This window comes from Triticum urartu, unplaced genomic scaffold (genome assembly GCF_003073215.2).
Source record: "Triticum urartu cultivar G1812 unplaced genomic scaffold, Tu2.1 TuUngrouped_contig_6207, whole genome shotgun sequence".
Classification (NCBI taxonomy): domain Eukaryota; kingdom Viridiplantae; phylum Streptophyta; class Magnoliopsida; order Poales; family Poaceae; genus Triticum; species Triticum urartu.
Window position 1 is genome coordinate 1 of NW_024116948.1, and position 9,230 is coordinate 9,230.

Consider the following 9,230-nt stretch of genomic DNA (forward strand, 5'->3'; position numbering starts at 1 on the left):
CGGTCGCGCCGGTGTCGGAGTAGAGGTGCACGGGGGTCGATGGCGGCGGCAGGCGACGCAAACCGATCAAGTATAGATCGAAAAACCAAAAAGAAAAAACGTCGATCAAAACAACCGGTGAGAGAGCGAAAAAATCCGGAGCAAGGACTCGGGAAAAAGACTCTAGGGCAGCTAGTCAACACGATTGGCGGACGAACCCTAGGTACGGGGCACGGCTCCCGACGACGGTCATGGAGGCCGACCGCCCCGGGGGCGGCGCGCGGGTGCGGAAGCGGCGACGGCTAGGGTTTAGAACCCGGTAACTGATACCATGTTAGAAGAGAGAGGATTGGTGAAATAGTTGATATATTGTTTGAGCCTCGTGCGCATATATATAGGAGTATAATAACTAACTTGGAGTACAAGACAAGCCGAAACATATCCTAGTCTATCTCGTATTTCCTAACTAAACATAATACTCAACAGTGTGGAAATGTTTTACTATACGAATTTGCTAATTCTCTTCTAGATGATGATAATTAACAAAGTCTCATCTACTACTACACCACTTGATTAACCAAACAAAATTTTTTAAAAAAAATCCATACGAATTACCGCGCAAAATCCAAGAGTTAGATGAGACGTAGTATTTCTCAGCTAGAATAGAGCTACTTTTCTTCTTGTTTATCCTAGAGATATATTTTACTAATTTGAAATTTGTCATAAATAAGGTAGACACACCCCTTTACTGTATATATTCTTTGGGTGACGTTTTGTTTTTGAAATCTGATATTTAGTCAGCTCAGCTATTGGCATCTAGGTGTGGGCCGGTTTAGTCATTTCTCCTGCCAGTGTCCATTTACTGTTACCTTTAGGCCCGGGCCCCCGTGTGATGATTGGTAGTGTATCCTGGAACCTCTCTGTTGTTCACATGCATTTTTCTTGAGATACAAATATTGATAAACTTTACAAGAGGCATATCGATTAGGGTCATTATTTTGAACACGCATGATTTGGCTTAAGCCGCTGAAAACTATTGTTTTTCAACAGCAATAGTTAAGCAGTGGAAATGCAAATAGGAACTAGATTCCTCACCAGGTGTTGGCGGTTGTGTGGATGGATAAAAATCTGCAAAGTTACTGCACCACTTTGCAGGGTAATTTACTTTGTAAACACACATACACACACACAGGAGGAAAGGTTGAACAGAAATGACCAGTGTTCAGTACATCTGCATTAGATCCAACCAACCAGCAGAAGAGGAGCCCACGGAGCCAAAGAGAATAGGAAAAGGGACACGAAATTCCCATCAGTGGGGGCCATCAGATTCTCTCCCTGCACTTGATACACAAAAGAAGGAAAAGATTAAAGCCACAAGCAAGGAATTGAACAGGACCAGGCCCCTCTCCAGAACCAGAAATGTTGGTAAGGAAAAGAATGCTTAATTAAGTGTTCGATCACACATCAAAGCCAGCGGAGAAAAGAAAGGCCGGCGAGGGTAGAGACAAGACTTGATGCCTGATCTGATTTTTAAGAACACACACACTGGCTTTCTAGATCTTAACACCTACACAAAATAGACCATGCAGGTAAACTTAAGGCCAAAATATGTAGTGGTAAAAATTAGGTCATGAAGTTGGGTAAAAATCAAAATTTAAAGAGGAACATCAATGAGATGTACAGTGGGCTCTGGGCCTTTTTGTTTTAGCTCTTCCTTTTTTAGCCCTTCCTACAATTTCCTTGGCCATCTCTGACTGCACTGCAGGTCCAACAAATTAATGCTCTTGCCCAGAATAGCAGCAGATAAATATATCCAGCGCTGATCATTTCAGTGTATGCAGGCCTGATCTATTGATGCTCATGACATGAATTTTGTAACAACCGCACAAAGGGGGATGTAGAGAAAGAACAAATGTATAGTCAGTGGTTTTGCTGATTCTGGCCTTCTACATGATAGGTTACACCATAATGCTCTCGTCTTCTGCTAGTCTGGGAAAATATTGTTAAAATTAAGTCCACGAAGTTCAAGCGTATGTGTATAGGAAGAACTCTAGAGCTCCTAATGAATGAGAAGAAAACGCCTTATATTTTGTTGATATTAATATGTACTCCCAGTGTAAATAAATATAAGACGCTTTTTATTACTATAATCGCCTTAATCATTAATAATGTACTCCTTACAAACATCTTATATTTTGAGGCAGAAGGAGTACTAATTGAAAAGACATGTAATACTGCCAGCGGCAAAGCCCATCGAAGCTTCAACGTCTCCAACCACCCGACACAGCCAGTACAGTCTAGCTAGACAACCCCGCCATGCATGCTGGTGATCCCATTTTTTCGACAAAGGAAATATATTAATATCACGAAGATACCAATTACATCCGCGCTCTGTACCAACAAAATGTCCAAAAGCATCAAGGATACACATAGCCAAAAAAGAAAATAAAAAAACATAATAAAGAAAAAAGACCCCGCCATGGTGAACAATCACTAACAGCCACTCTAACCACATCTCATGATCCCATGTCTATGCTATCAGCTTCGTCTAGTTTAATTTTGTTACCTTGTGGTGTCTTTATATTTTATATACTTTTTTGCGGATATATTTTTTATACTTTGACTGAACATGTGTTCTATTCCAACACCAAATCCAATGGTAGTTCTAGTCAACAAGGGAGAGGAGAAGATGGGTCGGGGTGGGAGCACTCTGGTTGGATGTGGTAAGAAGAGTGCATGCATGTATTCGCTGCATCTGCTTGCATGCATGCATGCATGCATGCACAATGATGATCATCATTCATCTGAGATAGTGTCATGCTAGCTCAAGCATATGGCCATATGGGAGTCCGAGCCTGATCCCTGGGACCATGGCTGGCTGGCTGGCCGGCGATATGCATGCATGTGCAATCCCTGGAATTGATCGAGCACATAGTTTGAGAAAGAATGAAAAAGACCAGATGAGCTTCTTTATTGCCGTGCGTTGACAAGCATCATCTTCATGTGTCCCACACTGGCACTGTCGCCCTCATCACATCTTCTCGTTTTTACTCCCAGTGCAATTAGTAAACAATGTCTTCATCTTCTTCTGGCCAGACGGTTCGTTCTGCATGCCTAGCAATTATATACGAGATCAGCTCAGCATTATATAGCAGAATTAAAACTAGAAATTACATACTGGATTAGCCCTATAGTAATATTTCTTGATCAGTCCGCAATGTGATAATCAAGTCCCTCAGGGGAAAAAACATCTGAATCCTTTCTTTTTTATCTTGATTTAGGAAGAAAAAAAATCATTAACCTGTAGGCGTCTTTAATCTCACACATCGGTATAGGATGTTTAGACCTTTATTGATAGCAAATTACATACATATGGTTGACATACTAGTAACTAGAGGCTGCATCCAGCATTTTGAATGGATCCCAACCAAATGCTTTTGGCAAAAGATGTGGTAGTAGGCATGCATGCCAAAGATGAAAAGCCTAATGGTAGAATATTCTCGGCGAGATGTGGTGGATAAAGGACATAAAGTTGGACTTGCTTGGGAATAAACCTAGGGATTATATCCCACGGCAAGCATGCACGCAAAGGGAGTCGATCTGGATATACTTAGCCAGCCAGGCTTTCCAGGAAAAGCTCTACGGGAATTAGTAGGAGCAAACCCCAATATACATGCCAATTGCCCTCTCAAAAGATCACTGCATGGCTTTTTCCTCCTTTGCTTTCCATTCTTTCTTTATTCCCCTCTTTGCCCTTTTGCAATCCAGGCATGCCCCCTCTTTTGCTTCCTGACACTTGCTTTGTGCTGCTGATTCTGACAATCAGGGTCATGGGAGTACCTGAACTTGGCCTGTAGTCTTATATAATGAATTTTTTGATGTAGAATGTGCCTTGCAGCAAAGAAAAAGAATCTGGATGAAGTGCCTACCTCAGAAGAGTCCAAGAGCTGGCTCCTGGCAACAGTGATGATATCATAGGGCACGGTAGAGGAGCCGGTTCCAGATAAACAACAGCTTTCCTGCAAATGTATCAGCAGATGCGAAGCGCCAAAGAGTGGTACTGTACCATGTTGCAGAGCCATTTTGCATTGCAGATTCATAGTTTAATCAGAGAACAGCATAAGCACAGGCAACCAATCAATCATCAAATAATCATGGACTGCTTCAGTACTGCGTGGGCGGCGGGATGCCTTGCTTTCAAGTGCATCAATGTTTTGGTCCAGGGATTTCAGCAGCAACATCAGGATTTGGGGAGGCGGTCCAGGAACCCAAAGGCTCCCTCAAACATGTGGGAGGAGGGCACATATGTTCTTGGTGGGCACACATCCCCAGTGCATCATCGCCGGCCCGGCCGCTGCTGAGCACGATCCCCAATGATGCTCGGAAGTGCGTGCACGAGCAACAGCAAGCCTTGAGATCCATTAGGAATTGGTCAGCTACCCCCAAGGTTCCTCCTGAAAGGGACACCATGGGCGCCCGTGCAGCCCTACTTGTCCATTGCAATTTGTCGTTCTACGTTGCTTGCATGCCTGTAAAGTTCAGCAGTTGCAGATCAGCACAGGTTAACCTGTAAAAGATATCGTGGCAGATATGAATTAGAAACCAGCTGGGGATATATATGAACAGTAAATGGAAAGTAACGAAGTAGCAACAGATGAACAGTAAATGGAAAGTAACGGGGTAGCACAAGGGTGCGTGGTAAAAAGAACTAGAAACCTGGAGCCAAAAGTAGCACATGCAGTAAAATATTTTTAGTGGCACTACTAGTGAGGTTGAACATACATATCCAGACTTTGGTGTGACTACAGGAAGTTGCATGTCGATTCTGTCAGTAATCTCATTCAATCATGTGTGGAAATATTACAGCAGTACCATTTTTGAATGAATGATACCCAGCAAACCTCAACTTGAATTCAACTCTTTTTTTTATCATGTGTAGTAATTGATACGTCGACAGAGAACTATGAGTATGTTTAGGTACTATGTTCCCCTGTTCTTGAGTATGGACGAGCTTGTTTCTTTCACATTTCCCCCCTCAAATGTATGTAACCGGAAAGGTCGAAACAAATGCAGCATAACACGGTGAGATGCTCTTGGATTTGCAAGTGATGATGTAAAATGGCTACTTTTGAGGTGGAGTGTTTGCAATCCTCCAAGAATAAGGCTCCAAGATTCCCATGACCCTCGACCCAGCCACGTCGCCAGCAGGGACAGCAGCCGAGATTTCTATTAGATCTTCCTTGCTCAGCTTTACCTTTACAACCTTGAAGTTATCATCAACCTTCAAAGAACAGTTAGGCACTTGCACATAAATTAAATAGACACGGCATAGATGGCATGTCTTTTACGTACGAGCAATAGTACATTTTTTTTCTATATGAAGAACACAAGAATTTAAGGCTATGTACGGTTACAGAGGATCAGATCCCCTAGTGGACCTAATCCCTGCATGCCACGTTCGGTGGAGGTTTTGGAGGGGCTTTGAGAGGATGACCCTCAAGGGGACAAAACCTTGAAACTCTCAAAAATCCCCGACGGCCCGTTTGGCATGCAGGTTTTGTCCGGGAGAAGCTCTTCGATCCCCACCAAAACTCTCCCAAGCCACGCAGTTCAGAAAACATGTCGCTGCCCTCACGAAACGAAACGAAGCGACACAGCTCTTCGACACGCCGCCGCCGCCTCCAACGCGTCGGGTACGTACATCTGTGCCACCCCCTCCCGTCCCCCTCCGTAAGACCCCTTTCCGTCCCCAGTGGATCTTGGCATGTCTAGTCTGATGTTGGGGACTGCATTGCCATGGCTTTGGCTCCCAATGCTGCAAGCATTGCTCCAGCCGCCATGACCACACCTACCCCTCATCACGTCGGCGGTTTGAAGGTGCGGGCCCGGCCCAATCACTTACAGGCCTAAATGCGGGTCTGCTACTGCTATCAAAATCAATCGGTGGCGGGTGTTTTTGGGCTCCTGTCATTTATTATTCTCACAGCAGAAGAAGAGCTAGGGAAGTGTGCCACCGGCGTCATCTCCACGTGGCCGATCTCCCTAGCCGAATCCTACTAACAGGTCCGTCGTGTGCAAGAGGAACGCCAGACGGCTTACTACTAGGTCAATAAAAAAGCCTAGGCATAGAGGTGGCTAAACCTATCCTATGCAACACACTGATCACACTTTCGAGAGCGTTGTCCCTCTTGCACCACCTCTACTTATATAGAGGTCTGTTTTGGGCTCAACACATGAAGCCCACTAGAACTACATAAGCCCAAAATCTACCCAACCCATATCCAAGTCCTAGTAAATCACATCTGACCAGTGAAATCGGATCTGGCCGCATAGGTTCCTTCCTTAAGCCCGTGATCCCTTAGGTTCACTTACACTTGGTCGCAAGTCGGATATCAATCCGATTTGACTAGTCAATAGCGGCTCGTAGCAAAACATGTTGATTCCCAAGTTTAAGATGAAAGCCGGTTTGACGAACATGTACAATGTGTCAACTTCCTTTCCTTTTGCCTCACGATGTGTGTTACCAGGATCAAGGCAATTCAGTCATCCTTGTTCCAATCGGCCTCTTTCTGGCCCTATGATGTTGATTTCCAAAACTGGATTATCTCATGATCTTTGTCGCATGGCCATGCTTTATTCAAGTCGGATCACACGAGGGGCCTAGAGGACATCTCTTCAAATCGGAGGGGCAAATCCCTTCTTGCTCGACTATGTCTCGCAGCATGGGTCTGGATCAGCCCGAGACCGATCTTTATAACAACCAAGTCACAGAGTAGCATTTTATCAGCCCTAAGCAAGCCAGTCACCATTCCAAGTACATGCACCGACCTCAGCTATGAGTGTGTCCACATGTCTTGTGTTGTTGGACACTTGGACATGAAGCAAAAATTATGAATTGGCACTATAATATTGCTCAAACGTTAAAATGTGTCCAACGGAACTTACATCTTGAATATGTTTAAGTTGTCATGACAGAGGAGCAATCCAAGAATTTTGGCCTCTCAAGTTGTAGTGTATAGCCCTCTGCAATAAGTCATGCAGTATTCCTCGCAAATAAATAAAACATGTAGTATAAATTTCTAACTTCGCAGATACAGGTTATGCAACATGAATCACATCATGCTAAAATGTGAATTTTCACAGGTAAATGTGTATAATAATTGTGTTAATTGTGCGAGTGGTCAGGCCATGATCCAATGGCAAACACTCCTGTTTGGGATAGAGACTTTCTGAAAGATCATAAAACTGATTAGTGTCGCTTGCACATGGGTCTCTATGTGCTAATATTAGAACTAAGGCTACCGTGCAGGACTGCAGATAGGATCCCCGGAATTAAACTCATCAATGACCATGTTCTTTAAGCCATTTCTCAACACTTACAGGCGATAGCTCTGATGGTGGGTGCCCTTTTGTGGGATTAAGCAACCTATACAACGGTAAAAAAAAATAGTGACCCGATTAGCGATCCTGCATCGGAACGTGCCAGCTGATACCCGGAGAAAGCAAATATCAAACAGTGATTGTTCTGTAATCTAGAAATATATATAAATTACCTCCCCGGATCCTTACACCACAGCCATGTGTTGTCCTGAAACAATAATTCAGGCACAGTAATCCAGTTAAGATAACTAGGGGAATCCAAATAACATAAGTGATATTTCATAAGAACTATGCGTGCAATTAATTGTGTGCGTACAGGTTGTGGTGATGACTGTCTTGCCATGGCCGGTTATAGGTTGGCTGCACAGGGTGTGGCTCCGAGAGGCTCTAGCTGACTGCTGCTAAACAAGGCTAGGGTGACAGCGAAGCTGGTCGGTCGGCTGTGGTCCATGAGCCATCATGCTTAGGTATTATGTTCGTAAGAGGTTGCTTAGTGAGGAATCTATGTACCCAAAACCTAAGTAAGTGCTATCTGACAGTGCAAACTACTAAATCAATTTTAGAGGCTGTAACAAGGCAGAAGATCCACTCATGTTCTGATCTATCGCCAGTGTTAACCTGAATAAACTGCAAGTTATACCAACAAGAAATCAAGATAACAGAGTCTGGTGGAACTGTAAACTTGTGTTCATCCAAAATTATGCATCAAATCCCTGGGACTTGTGTTCATCCAACATTATGCATCAAATCCGTGGGACTTGTGATCACTTTCATCCATGATAGTGACCGGACCAAGATGTCTAGTCTCAGTCAACTTTGGCTGAATCCTAACTTTACCTAGCCCAATCTAAATCACTGAAGTGTCGAAATTGCGATGGGTATAAGTTATAGTCTACTTTCATCTCTAGGTGTTGAATCTATAAGTATGCAAACATTTTGTAATATTGCAAGGATTGTAGCATACTCCCTCCGTTCACAAATATAAGATGTTTTGAATATTTCAATATGGACTACATACAGACTGAAATGAGTGAACAAACACACTAAAATGTGTCTATATATACATCCGATTCAGAAAAAAGTAAAAACATCTTATACTCCCTTCTTGTAACAGAGGGGGTATTTGTGAACAGAGGGAGTCTACAATAAAACTAATGTGCTCCCAGTTAATTACATGATACAGAAACAAGCATCAATAAAATTACCTGGAGTATTATTGAGGTACTTGGAGAAAACACAAGGACGATAGGTTGGCTCGCAGTGAGAAATTTCAGCAGTAAAAGGGATAAGTTGTAGTAGATTCTCTCTGACATTTACGGCAGCTAGCCACGCCACTGGGCTTGCAGGATTCGGGGTGGACTTCATGTAAAATACATCATCGTCCAGGCTCAGGTTGGAAAGAGAGCACATAAACTTGTCCAGGGATAGCTTCTTGGCATTGTCAGTTCACAGTTCAGGCAACAAGTAAGAGCATCTCTCATCGTCCGTTACTGTAATGTCATAAGTGTCTACAGTGAAGCTGTGCTGCCAATCAGCAAAATTGTGTGATGAAAGAATCTTATGCCATGCTGTGGCCTTCCAACCATAATCAATGGCACCATCATCTGAGCCTTCAGCATAGTCACCTCGATGGTACTCAACTTCAACAAACTTGATTAAATCTCCGTTGCAGATGACGTCTCGGCATGCCCCAGCGGACGATGTTCCGAACCAATGCTCGTTGCTGGGCATTGGACCAGGCAGATCAATGAAACGAATCAAAGGATCCTCCTCGTTGAGCACATCGCACATCGCACACCAGAATACCCCACCAAAGATCAACCCAGCCCAACGAGCTTCCCACCGCGATTACCTTGTGTGTCCTATGGTTC

At 43.7% G+C, this 9,230-nt stretch overlaps 1 long non-coding RNA gene across 3 annotated transcripts; it reads right to left on the minus strand.

Annotated features, from left to right (window-relative positions):
* Positions 1-2,360: 2,360 nt before the first annotated feature.
* LOC125530292 lies at positions 2,361-9,224 on the minus strand. Of its 3 annotated transcripts, XR_007292901.1 has the most exons (5): positions 8,565-9,224; positions 7,533-7,567; positions 6,925-7,405; positions 3,909-4,546; positions 3,128-3,830 (listed from the first exon to the last, which is right to left on the minus strand). It is a non-coding gene; the product is annotated as an uncharacterized LOC125530292 (long non-coding RNA). The 3 variants fall into 3 exon arrangements; XR_007292902.1 differs by lacking the exon at positions 3,128-3,830 and adding an exon at positions 2,361-3,093 and having other exon boundaries at positions 6,925-7,567; XR_007292900.1 differs by having other exon boundaries at positions 6,925-7,567.
* Between the last annotated feature and the right edge of the window lie 6 nt (positions 9,225-9,230).